Here is a 23,593-nt window from a genome sequence, read left to right as displayed (position 1 = left end):
GTTGAACTCAGCGCATTATCATGCTAAGGGAGGACAGAAATATCGTCAATGCAGCAAGACGGAACCCTTTCCAAAGTGCACGCCAGATCCTAAATAAAGGGCAAGATGTTTTGGCATGGTCTCAATTTGGCTTCATAATGTATGCCACTTTGAGACGACGTGCAGCAACAGCCCGCCACCAGCAGCTCAGTAGAATATGATGCAGCGAGCGCCTAGAAGCGAAGAACAATTGGAATACTGTTATGTTTACTGATGAGTCGCGTTTCTGTCTGTATAGTGATAGCAGGCGCCGAAGATTCTACCGAGAACAGGGGATGCGTACAATGCCTCAGTTTGTGTTTCCTTTAGTGCAGTTTGGAGGAGACGGTGTAACGGTCTGGGCTGGGATTTACACTAGAGGACGAACTGGAGTCCATCCGTTATATCCAAGAAATTATCGCGGAATACATCCCTCAAACTAAAGATCTCGTTGGCAGGGATAACAATTCTGGACCTCACAGAGGCAGAGTTGTCCATCAGTGTTTAGGAAACCTGCGAATTTCCCATCTGCCCATTGTCTCCAGACCTCAATCCTATTGAGCACATGTGAGACGCGTTGCAGAGGCTTTTCGATCACCATCCGCGGCCAGTTGACCTGCAACAACTGAGTGCAATGTTGCAACATCTATAAAATGAAATTCCTTATGAAATTAGTGACACCCTTATGCCTAACAGGTGCACAGAGGTTTTAGCTAAAGAGGACATTACGGTATTATTTAAAAACATTATTGTGCCCAACAAACAAAATTATGGAATTGAAACCTTTTATTTTTGAAAATCCCTTAATTAAATTTGCCTTTAGTAAAGAACAATTATGTCTATTAAATTTTAATGCAATTTATAATAACAATAAAAGTGCTAAGAAAAGTAAATAGTACAAAATTGGCAATATCCCTATTCATTTTTGAGCAGTTTATTTCTTACAAGAAGAAAATTATTAAAACAGCTGCAGCTTAAAAGTTAGTTGTTAATTAGCAAGGAAAAATGAACAAAGATACTTTTTATAGTAGTTGACTACGTCAACGTAGTATCCTTCTATCAATTTTGCTTACTATCAAACGGGTACCATTACAAAAACCGTCCCCTATAAATAAATTTCTCAACCCGAAGCTGTCGTTGATTGTAAATATTCAATGGGAAACTAAACTTATGTTTTCATTGTCGGCTTTGCACAAGCTAGAGACTCAGCATGATCTATGGAAACACGCTTAACTATTTCCACTGGTAATCGTTTCGCAATAAGATGATTTTTTCACTTCATCATTTCTAGCTGCTAATGCGGCTATATTACTCATTTCTTCCTCAGATAAATCTAATCGATAAAACTCTTCAATTAAAAGTTTTTTATGATATTATTTCCGATATCTAATAACCAATCTGAGAATTCAATGGAATCTCCATTTGCACGCATATTCTTGACAATTGAGCTTGACTAAAAGCTATTCCATAACAAACTATTTTTTAAGCATGTTTTATTAATTTGTTTCCTGATCTTTTTTTTTTACGACTGGTAAAACTTATCGAAAGTCACCACCCAGTATAAAAATTTTCCCAGCAAATGCGTCATGCATCGTTATTAAAAACATCTCTAAATGTCCCTACCCATAGTGGCTAATGAGTATTTGGGGAATCGTGGACGCTTCACCTCAGATGAAAATATCTGTTTCTTGGCCTTTTTCATTTTACGTGTCCAGTTCAGTGTGACTCGGCCTTCTACTAAATTTAACAGTAACCCGAATGTTTTATGTCAGGACAGGAGTTCATATGGGAGAAGTGCCGCTATTCCTGCCTAAGCAATGGTTGCAACCTTTTTTGCCCAACTGCCTGCAGAAATGTATCAGACAGTTGTATCAAAATGTCGTACCGCTCACGCCAGGTCCGTCAAAAAACATATGTTGAAAGTTTCTGTGTATGAGATCTGAATTCATTTTTGCATACATTGATTCATAAATGACTTTATGATCTTAACCCTGTAAATCTTCGTCGATTTCAAGATTTCCTGAATTGAAATTGCCGTCGGCACTTACTTCAATTTAAGTCGGGGTTAGCCCTGAGAAGGACTGATTAAAACAACTTAAGTTTAACCATGAAAAGAATTAATTGGAATTTGATTTGGACATTCTCTCGAAAAACAGTGAGAGATGGGAATAAGATAGAAGAGATCTTACGATAAAAACAACTTACGTAACTTTGCGAATTGTAATCCGTTTTTAGCGATTTTTTATTATTCGATTGGTCTTAAATAGCTGTTTAAATTTTCCCTTTCCACCACCCCGCCGTATCTGAGGAAGACCCCATACCGGCGGACAGACGCTTTAATTTAATCGAATTTATAAATCTAAGGGACTTCAAATATCTCTTCAGGCGAGACCGCTGGTCGGTTTTCAAGGGAACAATATTTTCATTTTAAAACCTAAAACAAAAGGTCTTCCCTTGCTGGTTTCTCCTTGCACACTTATACTTTCGTGATTTTCTTTTCTATATATTTATATTATATAAAATTTTCTAACTAAGAAGAGGAAAACAGCCCGGAACCCTAAACCTAAACCTATGTTTAATTATGCAATAAATAAATAACGGTAATAAAACGGTAAATGGGGACTTGTTCATTTAAGCGTAGTTGAGGCAAAGTCTTCCAGTGCTGCAAATGATTTGGTATCACAGACTAATTTATGGAGATTAGGCGGCCATTCTGCTAAGGGTGATGGTCATTCGCAAACGTTCTCTTTCTACATTGAATTTGGTACAGCTGAAGAGTTTATTTTCGGCGTCTTCTTCAGTGCTGCAAACGGAGCATAAAGGGCTGTCTTTTTTCTTAAATGTATGGAGATAGCTTTCCGGAGTTTTCATGTGATATTATTTGGGTGGTCCAGTAGTCGGGGTTTAGCCATTTTGCTTTTTGTCTCCTTTCAACTCTGGGGAAAAATTGTGTTGCTGTTTGTCGATCTCTCTTGCCTTGATGCCCTTGTCATCTTTCCCAGGTACTCTTTCGTCTCCTTTCCCATGGTGCTTCGGAACAAATCTATTTCTCCTTGGCTTGCTCCTATGTAAATTGTCTCAGTTTTCCTTGGTGGATGACCACCCTTTCTTTATGGACAGGATCTATTGGCGGTTGGCAGTTACTTGTATGGCGTACGTTGACGTCGTCCTATACGCTTTTGTGATTCTTATAAGAGCTATTCGTTGATTTTGCTCTATTATAGCTTTCCTTTTGCTCGGTAGTCGCTTGGCCGGCTGAACCATAACTTGCTATTGGGAGGAAGACACTTTTATAGATTGTGGAGTGCGCTTTTGTGCTAAGTCCATATTCCACTTTCGCTATTCCGCTCAATCTATTGTACTCACTTCTTGTCGTTTCCCTTATTTTAAAAGCCTGGTGTATCGGGTTCAGGTTATCACCTAATATTACTCCCAAGTACTTGACTTGATAGCTTGGCTTTACTCGTTTATCCTCTAGGAGGGGTTTACCCATTTTCCCTTTGAGCATTAGGGTTTGGCATTTATCTGGGGCTAACTTAAGCTTCGCAAGCTCACACCATTTGACGATTAACTCTCTTAATACTATGTTAAAAAAAGATACAGCCCTCGCTGAAAATCTTTCGAAATTTTAATCCAAACAAAAACATAAAAAAGCTAATTTCCTGATTAGAATAAGTACTGACATCAAATGTTTATAAATTTCAAATTAGACTTGTTTTGTTCCTCTTTCCAGCGATGTAATATGACATGGTTTTCTAAAGTTTAAATTGAGAAATAGATAAGTGAAAAAATGTACTAAAACGTTGCATTTATCCTCCTCCTATCTTTTTCTTTTTCTACAACGTTAAAATCGTATCCTTCTCTTTCTTTCTCTCACACGTCAGCCAAAACCTTTTTAATATTTTAAAGAGAAAGCAACGAGTTTGAAATGTCTAGTGTATTTCGAGACCAGCGAGACAGGAAAGTCAAGCGGGTCCAGACTCTTCTTTTCTTTTCAACTTCTTTTCTTCTTTCTTTTTTTCGTTCTTTTTCAACTTTTCGACCTTAAGACTTTTAGAAGTTTTTCACTAGATGTTGGCCCATTAAAATTTTTCTCCAATAGGCCTAGTGTATTCTCTTTTTCATAACGAATTGCTTTCTTAAACAAAACATAACTTTCGACAAAAAGCTATTTTAAATACCATATAAATACATTTAGATCTATCGTTTATTCTGGCACGTTTGTCTTCGTATTTAAATTGACTTAAATAACTGGCAAAAAAATGTTTTATTAAGCACACAAATAAAGCTTCCAAGCTGTCGGAAAATGTGATACATTATTCACAACTTGGGGACCGCGGTAGCCAGTGGTTAGCATGAGAGACTCTCACGCCGCGGTCGTGGGTTCGATTCCCACCGTCGCCTCTGGCCCTTTTTTCCCGATAACCCCCAATTTGAACAACATATATAAGAATTCGTCATGGCTAATATGCAAAAGATCATAAGGCCAATAATTAAAAAAAAAAATTCACAACTTAAAACATATATAATTGACCAGAGATATAACTTTTCAGAATCATATTACCAGATATTTATATAAATAAAACCGTACATTTCAATAAAATTGACAAATAATAAAAACATGTCAAAACTTGAATTTTTGTTTATTATTTGAAGGTCGTGCCTCCCAACACGACAGACAAATGACACATCTACACGAAAAACAAACACTGAGCCCTGAAGATGATGATCTCAATAAAGCTCGAAACGTTGGCACGATAAAGAAAATGTTTTTCTAAGCCTACGTCACACCAGACCGCATCTCACGACCTCCAAATAATCATCACGTAACGGTCACTAAACACCACACATTTAATTTTTGGGCTATTAAATGTCGTCAGTGTTTTTTTATTTAAAAAATGACGAATTATTTGACCTTTTTCTTTTTTGTTATATTCGCAATCCCGGCCTATCTGCACTCTTCTCACATTTGAAAGATATAGGGAGGTGTTTTCATTTTTTTTTTTTTTAAATCTTTGACTGTTATTCTTTCTTACCTCGTTATTTTTATGATAACTGAGTACAATATAGAACCGAAAGCTTGGCATATGTATAATATAGTGTATTAATTGAAGGATATGGTGTTTCCTTTTTTGATGGTCCGGCTGAATTTCTCTTGAACCAATGACACTATCCTAAAAAAACTGCCTACGTGCTTAATATTTTTTAGGTTAGATTCAAATTTTTATCTTTTTTGGAGGAAAAGAATTCAGGGTGCCTAAAGCCCAGTACAACTCCAAAACTTCAAATACGACCATGTACATCCTGACACATCGTTTTAAAGATTTTTTTATGCGTTAAACAATGGTGCAATGGAATTTCCAATTGGTCAAAAAATGGAACAAAGTTTGGAAAAAAAATTTGGTTTGCTATTTATTAATCACATTTCATTTTCTTCATATGCAAAGATTTACTCTTTTTAACCACTCTTCTCAGAGCGATAGAGTCTGGGGGAGATGGATCAAGCATTTTCTATCCTTTGCCGCAGTTCTTCAACTGAGGTTGCCGGGTTATAATTGGCGTAGACACTGTTTTTTAAATGGCCCCACAGAAAATACTCAAGTGGAGTTAAATCGGGTGACGTACGAGGCCAAATCGGGCCATGAAGTCCTATCCATCTATCCCGGAAGGGACTATTCAAATAATGTCTCACTTGCAAAGAATTGTGTGGGGCATCCATCAATCTGGAGAATTATTCTTCGTCGTTGTTGCAAAGGAACATCATCTAATAGTGTTTGTGAAACCTCCCTGAAAACTTGACCAACTGAGCACCATTTAAATTATTTTCGTGGAAATCAGGACCAATTAATTTATTTCCGAGAAATCTACACCAAAGGTTAATACTGTGAACCATTTGATGATGACATGACTATAAAATTCTCGTATTTTCCTCAGTCCACGTTCGAAAATTCCAACAGTTTAGTGTGCCATTAGAGGTGGATTCATCAGTCCATAGGGTGTATGTAACAACATTTTCATCAACCTCCCAAATCGACATTTCTGCAAGGAAAGTTAGACGCCTGGCAAAATCATCGTCCCCGAAGACCATGGACAAGATGAGAGCGATATGGCTTAAAATTGTAAGTCCGGAGTACATCTCTAATTTTATTTTTTGAAAAATCTAAAACCCATAGAAATTATAAATGATGGGGTGAGTGTGGAGTTCAATCCTTTTTAAAAAGATGGTTCCTACTCACATTAAATGATAAACTTAATGTGAGTAGGAACCAACTTTTTAAAAAGAATCTAAAACCCTGCCTACATTTCGCAAAGTGGATTCGGATTTTCGCGAACATATAGTAAAAATATTCAGCTCTTCATCAAAATTACGCTACCGGTTTCTTGGTGATGGAACAACAACTGATATTTACTTTCAAGAATTAAGATTTGCTCTCAAAACGCGAGTTTAACAAACAATTACAGAATGTAAACAATAAGGACGATGTTTACTTTAGTGAAGAAGCAAATTATTGAAATTAACAACGAAACAAACGAAATGCGTTCTTTCAAACTTTTTGCCATAACTTTGCCATTTTTTGACAAATTTAAAATCCAATTGCACCATTGTTTTCAGCGTAAAAAATCCTTTAAAATGATGTGTCACGTTGTACAGGGTCGTATTTGAAATTTTGAAGTTGAACTGGGACTGAGGTACCTGTATAATTTTTCTCCAAAAAATGATAAAATTTTAAAATTAGACTAAAAAATATAAAAATTAAATACGTATTTTTATAGCGTCATTGGTTCAAGAGAAATTTATCCGGGCCATATAAAAAGGCCACCCTTTATATTACCCAATAAATTCTCAAATCCAGAGTGTATCAAAGTTGGTAGATAACAAAAAACATCTCCAAGACACCTATGAAATCAAAAAGAAAACGCTCTGGGGGACTAAAACAAAATATTTCTGAAAATCTTCAATTAAAGAAATGATACATTCTTGTCCAATTTATGAACAATTAAAAGTTCCGAAAAGGATTTGATTTTTACACCGTTCCTCTTAGAAATTAAATTTTCCTGTAAATGTCAAATTGCGTTCTAAAAGAGTAAAACTGGTAACAATAAGCTCGGTGTAGTTTGATTTCAATAATTTATTTTGTCAAATTGCGTTTACAAAACCACATCTTACAAAGGGCAAATAAGTTTTCTAAGTTTAATACCTCTTTTCCGTAAAATTATAACCATAAACAAAATTAAACCTGTAGATTTTTATAATGTAGTCAAATTGCATTGCTAAAACAGGCTTACAAATGCAAAAAAAAACTTTTTTAAGCTAGAGGTTTTTCATTTTCTTGTAGAAAAATATATATTCTTGCATAGAAGGGCTTATCCCCGATTACCCCGAGGAATATCAAGTTCTCCGGATTAGAGTGATTGCTAACCAGGCTATTTTGATTTATTTATTATGTTTTTGTGTATCCGGTTGTTATTTGTGTTATTTTATCTAGAATATACGTGGCTCTGAGGTATAGCTAGCAATGGGATAAACAGGAGAGAGAGAGTGAGAGGGAGAGTGAGAGAGAGTGAGAGAGAGAGAGAGAGGACAGCAGCCAAGCAGAGAGAGAGAGAGAGAGAGAGAGAGGACAGCAGCCAAGCAGAGAGAGAGAGAGAGAGAGCGGGAGAGAGAGAGAGAGGACAGCAGCCAAGCAGAGAGAGAGAGAGAGAGAGAGAGAGAGAGCTAGAGCTGGTTGCCGATATATTGTATAACATAACTGGAGAAACATGAAAAGAAATGATAAGGAATAAAAGGCGAGAAAGACATGAAAATAATTTAGGGAACCAATGTAGTTTGCCGGAAAAAAAACTTTCTACATGGTTTGGTTTATGTGTGAGTTTGAGATTTGGTTTTTTCTAATAATTTATTATTGTTTTAGTGAAGGTGGAAAGAAACGGAATAATTTATTTTAAACAAATCTACAAACAGTGTTTTTTTGGCATGACAAATTGGCAATTCCTTCATTGTTAATAACTATACACTTACCACCAAAGTGTTGTCCAAATGAGGACTATTAATTTTTTTATTTTTTTTATTGGCCTTATGATCTTGCATATTAGCCATAGTACGAATTCTTGTGTGTTCAAATTGGGGGTTATCGGGAAAAAAGGGCCAGAGGCGACGGTGGGAATCGAACCCACGACCGCGGCGTGAGAGTCTCTCATGCTAACAACTCGGCTACCGCGGTCCCCAAACTATTAATTTTTAAACTTATGTTTTATATTTCTTTCAAAAACGTCACGAATTATTCCTAATTAATCGGAAGAAGTACTATCATACATAATTTCAATGGGCTATTGCCAGACGGTTGTTATGATTTCTCAATGATGTTGTAGATCAAGAAAAAGGCTAAAATTGTTGATAGTAGACGGACCTTGTAAATGTGAAAATTTTGATACATACTTTTGAAAATGTGTGATCATCGCGTTAAAACCAGCTACGTTGACATGTACCATCATGCCGGTATTATGATAAATATGAGCCTTTAAGAAAAAAAGGATAACGTTTAAATGTTTAAGGTGCCCAGAGAAAAACAGTTTTACAATTAGACCTTCAATTATCGTACACGACAAGTTAGTGACACGCGTGCTTTTATGTTGAGTCCTGCCGCCCTTGTGTCATTAAAACATTTAATTTGTAAATTAGTGGAATCGACTACTGAGAAAAGCCTACATAGATTTTCTTAGAAGTGGAAATATGCTAACAGTTGCCGGTGCCATTAAAGCTCCTTCGGTAGCGTAGGAATTGGTGAATTTCTAACATTTAAAACACGTTTATTTTTAGGTTTTGGGTAAATAAGATATATCAACAGTTTGGAAAATAATAGGTAAGTGATGTCACTTTTTAATTTAGCCTAAAAGTTAAATGCTAGCATGTTTACAAAAAGTTAACAATTATGTAAATAGGTACGATTTTCTTTTCATAAACGAGAAGTTGCCATCTGTTTCATACCCCATTTTTAAAAAAAACCGAGTTTGTGAATTCAAATTTTAATCGACTCTGATTTAAAAGCCTAGTAAAAGTCATTTCTGCAGAATAAATAGCTTTTGGTCAATTTTGATATGTATCGTGTGAAATCATTATAACGTCCAATAATAAATTATTGGAGCGACTCAGCAAAACGGTGGGTGTCTCTGGGTACCAGGCGACATAGGTCTGGAGGTAACTAAAAGGCATGCGGCCATGTCGCTAAAATGCAATAAAAATCATGATTAAAAAAGTGGAATCATCGGTGGGCCGGATCGGCAGAATGTGACTCGCAGAAGAGGGGTCATCCTCACCCGATTAAAAATATGCCATGCGAGGTTGACACACGGACACTTGCTATTGGGTCAAACCCCTGTGTCTGCTTGTAGAGAAAGGTTGCTCGATTTTTCCACCTAATTGAAAGTGCAATTCCTTGGTTCCATATAGAAAGCCCGTAGTAATGCCACCCGATAAAAGAATCGTGCGTGAGTACAGCAGCGGGTACCTGAGTGACATGTCCCGATTTTTCGAGGAAATATGGTTGTTTTATAGTATGTAGTATTGGCGTGAATGTGAAGTTTGAAAACGCCGATAGAGCAATATTGAGTACCACATCTACCGTCAATTAGGTTAGGCACATAAGTACGTGAAAAAGTTGTTGGAGGAATATCGAGTCACCACCCTTGTTGAGTGAAAGGTGTGTAAATAGGAACGTACGTAAAAATGAGTGAATGGGTTATGATCTACGAACTGTATGCATTGTGCGCTGAATTAACATAGCTGTTGACATCTTAGTCAAACCTCGGTGGCTAGACGTATAAAACCGAGGTCTGTCCCCGGCCTAGCAACACCCGGGGTGAGTGATTATCGAGGCATGCCGGTAATTCATTTTAAATTACAAAACTGGAATAGTAGACCGAGAGAAGTGATAGGCTCAAATCTGCCCTTGTGTGTGTGTATGTACACGCATGTGCTGTTTCGAGCTTATGTAAATTCAATGTTTTATATCGTATCTCCGGTTTCAATTTATAATCGTTGGTCACGTTATTGCCCTTACATGTAGTTTATAAAGCTCCAGTGGAATCGTAACAAAATTATAACCAGTTTTGTTATTTTCGAAAAAACTCGTAGACTACGAAAATTTTGAGAGAATTTTTTCAAAAGTTTCTATTGTAAATTTGTTGAGATGCGAAAAACAATATAAACTTTATTTCTTAACAAAAATTAAAATATTTTTACCTACATACTTCGGTACGCTGAGTTTCATGTTCTTAAGTTCTTCGTAATGGAATACAGAAAACTTTAGCCAAATAACCACAATCAGACCATGCTCAACTTCACACTGATACTCAATAATAAACCTATACCAAAACTAATTGTTACATTTTTAACAGATTAATTTTTCAATTTCTTTGTATTAGATACGAATTTGATTTTTGATTTTCGACGGTTTGACGGATAAGGTCTGACTCAGAACTGCCTGCACCCGGGGTTGGCCATTCTTGAAACATGCTAAATTACAAAAGAATTGCCGGTGGACCGTGATACGCTCAACAATGTACATGTATTTAAAAACATTTAAACTTATATAAATCAGTAGTAATTTGTTACCATCTACGAAAATGGAGTTGAATGCATTTTTGAAGGTAAGCAAAATGTAGGCAAAAATATTTTTTTACAAGCCAACATGCAAAACGGGGGCGTCGGTGGCCGCAACGGTTTAGGCGTTGACAAGGCGATCATCACTGTAAGGTAAAGGTCCCGGGTTCGAATCCAGTGGCCCTGTATTAGAACCCGACATACTTACAAATGGGCTTTTTTTCAAAAACACGGCACCCTGACGGTTGATATGACCTCTGCTGTTGCGAACCCTCGTAAAAAATAAAAAAATATGCAAAACATAACAAGCTGAGGTAAGAAAACATTTTAAATAAAAATTTCAATGCTGTTGGCACTTATTTTCTGATCTTCTCTCGTCTCATTGTCAGGCTTGTCATTGAAAAAATCTAATATTCATCAATCATTATATTATCAGAGTACCTTCGTTTTACTGAATGGACTGAAACGAATGGGAAGAAACTGTAATGGTTATTCATTTATTATTTGAATATTTATGGCGTGTGTTATTTTTTCCTAGTCTGGCTGAAACTGATCAAATTTAAATTTTTTCCCAGCTAATAAAAATTTACTAAACTTGAATTTACAAAATCTCTTAATTGGTAAAGATTTGATATTTTTTCTTGTTCGTGTTTTAACGAATTTTTAAAGTGTTTAGAGTTTCCGGATTCCAAGGCGGCATTTTATTTACGTCAAGTATACAAAAAACTGACTATACAAAACACTACTGAAACTGATCTGCGCATATGGACTGGAACTATGGGGCACCACTATACCAAACAACATGCAATGAATTCAGTCCATCCAAACCAAAGTCCTCAGAATCATAGTCAACCTTGATGCCTCCATAACTACCTCATACCCTTTGTAAATTAATTAATCCCCACTATATTTTTCACCTTCAAGAAAAACTGGCCACTCACCCATTAGCCCAATCTACGTAATCTCGTCGGACGACTAAAGCCAAGAAGGACCGAGACTTCCTTGCCTTGACTAGCCCTGTGTAAAGTTGTACGAAAAAGGTTGTTAACACCCCTCAAAACATTTACGAATGGGTTTGGAACTTCGTTGGATGCCGGAACCTAGCTGTTGACAGCATGCCCCTCCCAGAGCCCATCCCCGGTACTGGACGGATAAAACCGAGGTCTGCTCCCATACACCTACGGGGGCTGGGGCGAAGGCTAAGAGTGGTTGGAAATGCATGGAGGCCCTGACGAAAAGTCAGTGACACTAGTGACCTGACCCTTGAGGGACCCAGGACATTCGGGGCATAAAGGCAACGAAAAGGTTCACATGTTGGCCAAAAAGGGAGCCAACATGGACTCTATGGACCCAGAACCATACTGCGACCAAGCAGCCTGCCACAAAAGAGGATAATATTAAAATGGATCTTTAATGAGTTCATAACCTGGTGGAACAATATCACAGGTATGAGGCTCGCGAAGAGATTCATAGAAGGACCATCCGCAAAACGTACAAAAGAATTATTGGAAGGCAACCGCAACCGAACCAGGATTCTGGTTTGACTCCTGACAGGGCACTGCCACTTAAGAAAGCCATGCACTGGATAAGAGTACTGACAGAAGAAAAACTTGCAGATATTGCCAGGAAGAAGAGGAGACCACAGAACACATTTTATATTTCCGTGAAGGTGTTTGTAGATGCAGGTTCTTGCAACTAGGACAAGAAAAACAACAAGCAAGATCCTACAGCAAGGAATCGCTGGCAAACCTGTGGAGGCTGGTTAATAGCCTGAAGCTGGCCAGTGCGTTATAAATAACAGAGGAGCACAATAGATCTATTCAGGTCGAGGTGCAGTAGGCCTTGTGGCCGCCTCTTTTATCCCTATTCCTATCCCATACACCTGCCGGCAATTTATTGTAAATTACAAAATCTGGGGTTGCCGATGGACTGCGAGAAGCGATAGGCTCGACGCTGCACATGTTTGTATATATGTAGGTTGGTATGGTAAAAAGGATACTAGGAAGAGGGGATTGCGCTCCCCAGTCACTGCAGCCTTTTGGTTTATTCGTACCTTCCTGGTTCCTTAGTTCATCGCAATAGACTCAATCCTTCTCCTTAGAAGTATCAGGTCATTGACTGTCGCTGCTGCAATTTTTCCATATGTTAGGTTAAATCTCCATTGAGCTGTTGCTTCGCAGTCGAAGTTGATATGGGTGGCTGTTTCCTCCTCCTCATTACATAATCTGAAAATGGGATCATCGCTGTATATACCCATGTTGTGTAGATGTTTTCTCAGATGCCAGTGACCGGTTAGTAGTCCTACCACTCCTCTGAGTTTGACCCTGTCCAATTGCAGCAGTGTTTTTGCCAGTCTCGGTGAGGGTTGTTCATCGTAAGTTTACTATGTCTAGCACCGCTAAAGTTTATCCACTTCTCCTTTTGTTTTGCTTGGATCCATTTTGTGATGGAGGATGCTATATTTGTTTTTGTTATCCCAAGAATAGGTTCGGGGCTTATGTATGGTCTTGAAGATCCTCCTCTGGCTAGTCTGTCTGCTTTCTCGTTACCCAAAATTCCCCTGTGCCCTGGCACCCATCAGGTTGTTGTGTTTCCCCAGGTTTTGGAGATTTTGGATGCATATACTGACTAATTTTGATGTAATTCTTTTACATGCAACCGAAGTGTACTTCCCTAATGAGTTTGTTTGCTCATGTTTTGGGCTTGTACAGAAAACGCCCGATCCGGTTCCTTCATTTGTTTTGGAGCCATCTGTGTACCATATCATTGTATCTGATGCTCTCCTGTATTCTTCCTCTCCTTTATAGTCCGTTGGGACTTTGTAGAAATTGTGAACAATGTTTTCGAGGTCATATAGTCAGTCCCCATTTCTAATAATGGATGTCTGATTTTATTGATTATGGTTGTATGTCCGAATTGTTTAGTTCCTTTCCAATTTAATTGTTTCTGGAGCCTATGTGAGCTTTTCCTAGCCACTCCTTGTATAAATATTTCCAGGTTTAGCAGAGTTTCTAATGCATTTGTAGGGGTTGTTCCCATTGCCCCTGTGATACATAGGTTGGCTAGTCTTTGTATCCTGCCTAATGTTTGGGTAGCTACTTTTTGTTGGGCTTTGTTCCACCAGATTAATGATCCATAGGTTATTCTGTGACTTATTACTGCCGTGTATAGCAAATAGGCCATTTTCGGTTTTAATCGTGTGTAGGTACATGGGTGGATTTGAGCCTAACAAATCCAAATCCAAATAATACGTCAAATGACACTTCACGAAGTTTATGTTGATGGTTTAAACGATTACAGAAAATGGACATATCTACATATTTAAATTTTTTTAAGATTAAGATTTTTTGTGGTAATTTCGTTGTTTTTTGATCATCCTGATATGTTTATTCTTATCTTCAGTGGCTAGTCTGTTGTTTGGTCGTTATTTGATACAAGACTTTACATATACTACTTACAAGTCAAAAATCAAGAGTTAATGGGGGTGTGTCGGTGTCTAAGATGAAAATTTACATTATAAAATTTGTTATTACTTTAGAAAACTATATTAGCCGTTTGCTATTTTATTTATATTGCTTTTTTTCTCGCTGAATCTGTAGTTTTATTTTATATACGTGTAGGGTTATCATTGTTTTATTAACTTCTGGTCTACTAAATTTAAAGCTGGCTTCGAAAAATGTAAAGCGGTAAAAAAGAAAGTATTTACTTTTCGTTTGTAAAACTATAAATACATATGTAAATATTAAGAAAAATAAGTATTCTTTATTATTATATTTAAACTTTACTATAATTTATTTTTTTATGTGGTTTGGACCATTTTGGTCAAGGGCTTCAGCGGAACTCTCATTCTTTGGCCATTTTAAATTGGAAACAAAAGGTAAACATGTTTTGTAAAGTTTCCCGAGTGTTTTCCACATTGTCCGTGAGAATATCAAACACGTCAAAAGCCATATTATTCAGAGCGATTATGCTAATCAAAGGAGCAATATTTAATTAGGGATCAGACCGGATTAAGGGAAAAAAGGCTCGATCCTTTAGTCGGATAAGGGGAGCAATCAAATTCTAAATCTTTCCTTACTACCTGTCAACTCTTAAGCCCGTTGCATAACCTGCTAAAGACTATTTCTAACAATGGAAACCGTTTAGAAATACAGCGTTAATTGGCCAGAATATGCGGGTCAGCTTAGGTCTGACGAATTTCGAATAATAATCGCAAACTGGCTGCAAGGAATAGAAAAAGAAAACAAGTAACTAAGAATGTGCGGTGAAAAATGAAATTCATAATAAGCAATAGTTACAAAGAAGTTTATACAGATAAAAAATTATATGATAAGTGGTATTATCACATTGCATTTTGTGACAACTTGAAAACCTGACCGATGGATTAAACTTAGGCACACTTGCTTTGCCTATAGTTTTAAACATTTAGTCATAAGCCGGAGAAGGAAAAAAAACATTTTAATAAATAAACATATATTTGCTGGTCGACATCATCCATCATAAACAATTGGTAAAGAGAAAACAAAATTGGGGGCAGAATTTGTCTTGAAATTCCAATTTAGTTCTGCAATATTCCCTAGAGTGTGATTAATCCGAAAAATTTAGTATAAAAATAAATGATCGTTTTATTATGTATAAACGTTGTATTTATTAGCTTAAGTGATGTTTGTTTTGATTTTCCGTCTGTAATGTTTTACAAAGAAAATAAACCCTGGCATTTTTTTGTTATTGTTTAATGACAGAACAATACGTTAAGATTAGTTATTTCGTTTAAGATACAAATCAGAGAAGACTCACGGAAATTGAGAACATGTCGCTCAGCAAGTATGGAGAAAATACTGACATTAACCAACCTCCACAATACGATAATGAGGACAGCACAGAAAACTATTATTAAAATTATCAAAGAGAAAGCTCCAATAAGGATAAAAGTAAAATGGAGAGAACAGCAGCCTAATGAAGGAACATCCGATACTGCTGGTCCCGAGACAAGACATGAATAGGATGCCTGAATTCAAGCAAATTTAAGTTCCAAAAAAGAATGTGAAAGAGGGAAAACCCTTCTGTTGCGAACGGTACCGTCTGCTGGTACAGATACCCGCATCTTCCAGACTTGAATACATGCAATTGAGAGATGTATCCGGTTCAACTTGAACAAAGGATACAAAAACAAGAACATAGCAATCATGGCAGATAGACAAGTAGTCATCAAAGCACTAAGCACAAATATAATTAGGTCAAAGATGGTGTTGAACGACAAAACCAAATTAAACTTATTAGGTACGCAGAACAAAGTCCCAGGACACATGGGAGTAGAAGGCAAGGAAAAAGCGGACACCCTTGCAAAAGAAAAGGGGCTGCTATACCACTAATAGGACCTGAGCCGTTCTGTGGCATAGGAACCCACACTATCAATGAGAATCTCAGAAAAAAAGACAAATTGAAAATGACGAAACAGCAGCATTCACTCATTGGACGTAAACAATCAAAGGACTTAGGAAATTTTGAAAGGAACAACAGGATGTACCAAAAGAAACAGAAAAAACGCTGAATCCTGACAAGACACTGAAGAAGATTGGTACAACCCAACATGGCATAAGCAGATTCTGCAAAGAAACAGAGGAGACGAAATTCAACCACTGAAATCTGGCCTAGTAATCAAGTTCCTTGATGAGCTAGGACACTGGTGTACTTAAGTAAAGAATGGGGAGACACACAATAGCTCTCAAAAGGCGGTTATACATACTCCCGAACATTCCATCTATACCTAGTCTAGTTATTTTGTTTACTACTTAATTTAATCTGCTTTATCTCTATCTTTATATCTATAAGTTTAAAAAAACGACACAAGGAAATCATTAGATAAATTATTATTATTATTAAGTAAAAATATTTCAACGCTCACTTTTGCGCATTTTGAACACTAAATGAATACCCATTTCTACATGTAAAAGTTATTCGGGCGTCAATTTTAATTGAAATAATTAAACGGCGTGTAAACTACGATCTTAATTTTAAATCTTAAACACAAACCCAAGTGGATCGATAACGATTGTAAATTACTCTGCAAACACTTGTACAGCTCATCAAAATTATTTAGGGAAACTGACAGGTAACAAGATAAAATCTCGCACTTAGTGTGTAAAAAGGTAATAGATAGGTTTGTAAAAAAATACATTTTGAAGATATGTTATAATAGTATTTGAGTATTTGTGGCAGAAAAAAGAACCCGTTCCTACTAGTCTCTGTCACTGTTCGTTTATTTGCGCGCGTAGGTGTGCATACGTGCGTACTTTTGTATTTGTTGTGTGGAAAGGTACGAGAATTGAGGAGAATTCGTCAGAGGATGATTTTAAATAAAAAGCCAAGACTGTTGAGGTAAAAAGTACAATAAAGTACTAATCAATACAAGCATTCATAATTATATAAACAAACAAAATAATTATTTAATTATATTTTCATACCCAAAAGACTTTTCATCAAAAGTAAATCGAGAAAGCACACATCTACGAAATATTACAATTTAAAACAAGACAGAACAAGAAAACTATAAATCTTTCGGACTAAAGAATAGGAAATGATGATGGCATGAAAGAGGTATGAAAATAAAAAAAGGTTATCCGATAAAAACGAATTTCAAAATCTCAAGATATCCTCAGTTCAGAATTTGCCTCGTCAGTGGTGTATTCTGTTTATTTTAAACTAATAAATATTTTAACGATTCAAGTTTCCTTAGGAGTTTCCTGGAGAGATTTCCTTCAAAGTGAACAATGTTTTGAATTGGCTTTTTGAGCGATTGTTAAATAAAGATAAAAAATGTTACTACTTCGGATAATCTTATTATCATAAAACATCTCCTTTTGATCGATTACAACTTTTTGCTATGCAGATTATGTTCTAAACATTAACTCGTGATGGATTATTGTAATAATAAAAATAAGGATAATAAAACGAACAAAATGATGAATGATCCTTTATGATTATCACGAAACGTAGATATTCTCCGAAGTTTATGCGTTAGCCGCTATAAATGCGATTCTTGTTATTATCGTAATTAATGAATTACGAAAAATTATGCCTATTAATAGGAAATATTTCTAGTTTTTGTTTAATAATCTATTTTGTAGGCTTTCATATTATTATATTTTTTTTAGACTTTTGATATTTCCTTAGTTTTATAAAGGTTTTGTGGATATTTTGACCAAATTTTAAGAAGATTGATACACGAAATCAATTTGAAGTAGCAACAGGCTAAAGTCGCTACTCGCAACTCTCGACTCAACCGAGGCTTCAATTTCGATAAATAAAAAAAAAAATTTTTAGACTTTTGATCTTTCCTTAGTTTTATAAAGGTTTTGTGGATATTTTGACCAAATTTTAAGAAGATTGATACACGAAATCAATTGGAAGTAGCAACAGGCCAAAGTCGCTACTTGCAACTCTCGACTCAACCGAGGCTTCAATTTCGATAAATAAATAAAAAAATTTTTTAGACTTTTGATCTTTCCTTAGTTTTATAAAGGTTTTGTGGATATTTTGACCAAATTTTAAGAAGATTGATACACGAAATAAATTTGAAGTAGCAACTGGCCAAAGTCGCTACTCGCAACTCTCGACTCAACCGAGGCTTCAATTTCGATAAATTAAAAAAAAAATTTTTAGACTTTTGATATTTCCTAAGTTTTATAAAGGTTTTGTGGATATTTTGACCAAATTTTAAGAAGATTGATACACGAAATCAATTGGAAGTAGCAACAGGCCAAAGTGGCTACTCGCAACTCTCGACTCAACCGAGGCTTCAATTTCGATAAATAAAAAAAAAAATTTCGTCGACAAAAGGATTGCTGAGGTCGTTTAGGATAGTGATGTTGGTGTGTAAAAAGGAGCTTGGACAATTTGTCTAAGGATTTTTGATTGGAAGGATTCGATGCGCTGGATATTGGATGCTTGGCGGATCCCCACAGTTTACTACCAATTCCAAAATGGTTTTAGTAATGTCTAGTATAGAGTTGAATTTTGACGGTCAAAAAAGAGTTCGGTTCTAAGACTTCTTCTAAATTGTTGTCTCTTAAGTCTCGTGTAGGGATTTCCCGACAGTCTGCTATCTAAGTGCAGCCCAAGCATGTTGACAGTAAGTCAGTGTCTTCTTAAAGAAGACTGTTCTTTTATTCTAAATGTACAATGTGAACATCTTTTTCATGTTGGGTTGGACCAAGAACACTCCCTAGTAGGAGGCCGGCTTGTATTGATCTGATACCTGAGTACTCATTGCTGCTATTCACTTTTCCAGAATAAGGTAATGAGGAGTGGGTAGCAAGAATTTAAGTTGCTGCCTGGGTGCTGGACTCTATTAAAATCCTGGACCACATTCAGGGACGCACTCGGACGACCTGACTCGTAGAAGAAGTGTGACCTGATTAATAATAGACCATGAGAGGTTAACACACAGACACTTATTTCGGGCCAAAGCCTGTTTTCGGCATGTAGGGAAAGTTGCTTGATGTGCCTCTGATTGAGGGGTGCAATTCCTTAGCTCCATATAGTGAACGCTGGGAATGACACCCGATAAGAGAATAATTCTTGAACATGGCAGCAGTATCAGGGACACTCTTCCGATTCTTAGAGGAATCAGGGTTGTTTTATTGTATAGTAATAACAGTTTTGTGTCCCTAGCGTGTGTTGATAGTGAATGCATTTATTGACATGAATGTGTGAGAGGATCTATGGCGGGATATTCAATACTCCATCGAGCCTCAATTAGGTTAGTTATGTGTAAAAGGTGATGTAGGAAAAGTAAGCTACTGTGAATGGTATGTAAATGAGTAAGAATGTACATAAGTGTAATAGCGTGTGAATAAATTTAGGAAATGATTGCGTTGGGTGTTGCAATGACATAGTTGACAACTCCAGGAGCCCAACTGGAGGCTGGACGGATAAGACCTGCCAAGACACGGGGGTGGGTGACTCTCGAGACCTGTCATATATACAAATGCCAGGATGCAAAAGAATGCTAAAAATTATAGGCTCAAGTCTGTAAATGCGTGTTCAGATTTGAGCTATTTAAGTCAGTAATCATATAGGCTATTTCATTAAGGAATCGTTCGGCAACATCAACACGTTGTAAGTCAATATCCTGCAGTGAAACCTTCAAAACTGAAGTACTCCATGATTGAAAAAAAAACATATTTAAATAAAATGTCGACTTTTTCTACAATTTCATTACAAATGAACACAAAAAGCTTTCGGAAAAATGTTTGTGTAATCATTTTTAGTTTTTACAAGAATTTTTAATCCATTTAATGGTGCCATTTTTTATTAATAACATCAGGTTAATTTTTTTGTACTTTCTTTGTTTTTACTTTTTACTGTTGTCTAACAATTTGCAAACATATTGCATATAAGCGCTTTGTAAATAAATTACAAGAATACATAAGATTTTTTAATATTTCTGTCGTTTAACCCTGGATGTACCGAGATGACATCTCTCATTTTCTAAAAATGAGGTGTTATTATTTTGGTGGTCTACCTGATAATTTTTTATTGAAAAATTTTGAGATTTTATCTTTAAACAGTACAACAAAAGCATTTTCGCCATTTATTACAAGGTCTAGACATTTCCCTAGTGAAAACTAAAAAAACGTCAAAATAGACAATATTTTCTTAAATTTCCGCTCACATTAGCGATGTCGGCTCGATTTTTGGTGAAAGTGTTTACAGAATAAATAATTGGCCATACGTAAATAAACAAGGCTGCAAAAGTTCATTGGTTTCCATGAGCCCGCTGAGGAAAACGACATTATCTTCGACCAAATCGATAAACAGCACTAATTTTATTTGTTGTACCAGATGTTCAACGTTTTTAGAAAATAAATTGTAAACACGATTTGTTTTCGGCTATCCAAGTGTTAATATAATTGCGTAAATAAATATTACGCACTTTTGAAACATATGTTTTGTCCTTTAAGAAAAGAAACAAAGACGAAGGATGACGGGTTAAGTTGAAAATAATTGTATGACTAAATTAAATCCCAAAATTATCTTTGGTGTTATAAAAAAATCGAAACTAAATTTGGTTTGGTTCCATACAAAAAATAAGACCACTGGAAAACGATTTAAAATTATAGTGTTATTGAGTGCCATTGAGAATTGAAGAGATTTATAAAAGTGACAAAGGATTGGACTGAAAAACCTAGCTTGTGCAAGTTTTCGAATTAGATTAATTATTTTGCAAAAGAAATATGCAAAGGAGTTTAGAGTGTAGTACTTTAAAAAAATTCTATTTAGGCTAATATGCTTGATAGTATTCCCGTTTGTAAGTTTTAAAATTTTTTGTTGTTTTTGCGAGAATAAAAATAAGGTTACAATTGGGCTTTACCACTTCTGTATTGGTTTTTTTCTGTGTTTAGCGTTGATATTTTAACCCATTTTTCATCTTTGGTTGTTAGCTATGTTTATTGTCTCTTTTTAAGTGTTTTGTTTCATTTTTTTTCTTTTTGTGTTAGGTTAAAGTTGGGTTTTACCACTTCTGTATTGGTTTTTTTTCTCCAGTTTAGTGTTAATATTTTAACCCATTTTTCGTCTTTGGTTGTTAGCTATGTTTATTGTCTCTTTTTATGTGTTTTGTTTCATTTTTTCTTTTTGTGTTAGGTTAAAGTTGGGTTTTACCACTGCTGTATTGGTTTTTTTCTCCAGTTTAGTGTTAATATTTTAACTCGTTTTTCATCTTGGTTGTTAGCTATGTTTATTGTCTCTTTTTACGTGTTTTGTTTCATTTTTTTTTCTTTTTGTGTTAGATTAAAGTTGGGTTTTTAAACACTTCTGTATTGGTTTTTTTTCTCCAGTTTAGTGTCAATATTTTAACCCATTTTTCATCTTTGGTTGTTAGCTATGTTTATTGTCTCTTTTTACGTGTTTTGTTTCATTTTTCTTTATTTTTGTGCTTTTTGTAAAAAAATTAAATAAATTTTGCTCAGGACAAAAAGTTGAATTGTGTGATTATCGCCCCACTTCCTATTTTTATACCGTCACCACTTTTCCGTTTAGCATAAAATTTCTGCATTTTTAGAAAATGGTACACTATTAAAAAGCTTATTAAACGAAGAAATTGTTATGAAATTTGCCAAGCTCTATCGTACATTTTTTCAACGAGGTTGCAATTTAGTTTTTTACAAATTTTAAATTTAGTAGTTTTTGTTTTTTTACCAAAAATTAAATTTCAAGTTGTAAAAGGATGCCTACTTAAAGGAAAGTTAACGCTATTTGCAATACTTTTTTTTATTTCCCCAAAACTGAATAGTTCTAGAGTTACGAGTATTTTTATGACGAAAACCCTAATAGATAGTTTAAGAAATAAAAATAAAACGTTTAACAAGAGTTGAGAATCTGACCATGATTTATATGAACTTTTTTGTGGCATTGAGGTGTAGAAGTATCTGACGACTTTGTATAAAGATTATTCCTACATTTTCCTTTCCTAAAAACATCAAAAATACCCTTTTAGCTTTGCAACCGGCATTGTGTGTTGTCAAACGTCAAAAGGAGTAAAATTTTGTAGGAATCAAAGTCAAAAACGTTTAAACATAGAATCATTTTCATTTCTTGTTTTTTCCCCTCCTAGATTATTTACCTTGGTGTAAATTTTCTCCTTCAGACGTAGATAATTCCAAAGAAAAATAACCCACCGGGACTTAAATCAGGTAGCTTATCAAGTCTACGTCTTATCCACATACATATATTTAAACGATTCGTCAGTTCGTAGAGGGGGAACTGCGATAAGTAAACTACCCGTCTATTGTGTGTTCATCGAGTTAAAGCAATTACCTGGAGCAAGTTGAAGCGTGAACGGAACTGCACTCAGCAGTATATAAAATAGCATGTTCCTACCCTTAACAACATACACTTGATAACTGGATGGTTCGGCATGCTAAAACCCAAAAATACCAGTGCAAGCCCAATGGTCGACTGAACGTTATGAACAATAACAAATGGCGTTCTTCAAGTCATAGCCAAAACTCGATAATAGAAACGTCCCCCAAAAAAGCTATCAGCTGTCGGATATACAGGGCTGTGACCAAAAGACTCCATCAGCAGACCAGTCGACAGTAATTATTTGAAAAATGGACAAGTGACAAAATCGATAGGACCAGTAGCAGGCAGGGCCACTTATGAGTTCTTCACGACAATAAAACAACTAATGTAATTTTTGTAGATTAGGACCAAATTTCGCTATCCGAGTTCATCAGTGGCCGTGGCAACTTTTCATCATATTCGCACAGATTTCATCTTTCAGCCTCTGGATCACTCAGGTCCCATTTCACTCTGCACATTACAGAAACCACAGAGAACAAAAAAAACAAAGATGGGTGTTAGGCAAGGAAATAGTGTTGTGGTCAACAAGGTTGTGGCTGATATTGGAGCAAATAAGAAGCCTCAAAAAGACGGAACGAGGTTCATGACAGTTGTGATAGTGCTTGGGAAATACTTTTTTTATGGATTTATCTGAATATTTATTTAATATATGAAAAAAAAATATATACAAGCACATTTAAGGGAGAAAACAGCAGAGAAGTACCCTGGCTTTCAATTAAAACCGTTGTTTATTAAGTCCCGTTTGTAAATATGGCGGGTTCGAATGCAGGGCCGCTGCATTCGAACCCGGGACTTTTACCTTACAGATGACGGGAGCATTTCCCACTACACCAACCCTAGCTTTGGAAGTGATAACAAACACTACACCTCTGAGGTCAAGGTTAAAGCACTAACCAGCTGCTATAGATTAATTAGTGAAGGCAGCTGGAACCATAAGGGAAATAATATAGGACACTCGAAAATTCTACATTTATTGAGTAAGGTCAACAACCAACTACTGGGTATAAGCGATAAAAAGGTGAAAACACCTTTAGGGAAAAAGTACTTTCAGGTAGTTACTCCCTGTGACTATAACTATAGGTCTGATGATGACCATCGTAGTCTAGA

General features: G+C 35.9%; 1 protein-coding gene across 2 annotated transcripts in view; it reads right to left on the bottom strand.

The window, feature by feature from the left end:
• LOC106661167 (open rectifier potassium channel protein 1) overlaps positions 1-23,593 on the bottom strand; it is a 66,518-nt gene that overhangs the window by 18,486 nt on the left and 24,439 nt on the right. The gene's annotated exons all lie outside the window — the stretch shown is intronic.

This window comes from Cimex lectularius, unplaced genomic scaffold (assembly GCF_000648675.2).
Source record: "Cimex lectularius strain Harlan isolate CLEC.00 unplaced genomic scaffold, Clec_2.1 scaffold47, whole genome shotgun sequence".
In the NCBI taxonomy this organism is placed as follows: domain Eukaryota; kingdom Metazoa; phylum Arthropoda; class Insecta; order Hemiptera; family Cimicidae; genus Cimex; species Cimex lectularius.
This window is presented reverse-complemented; position numbering and strand designations above follow the sequence as displayed.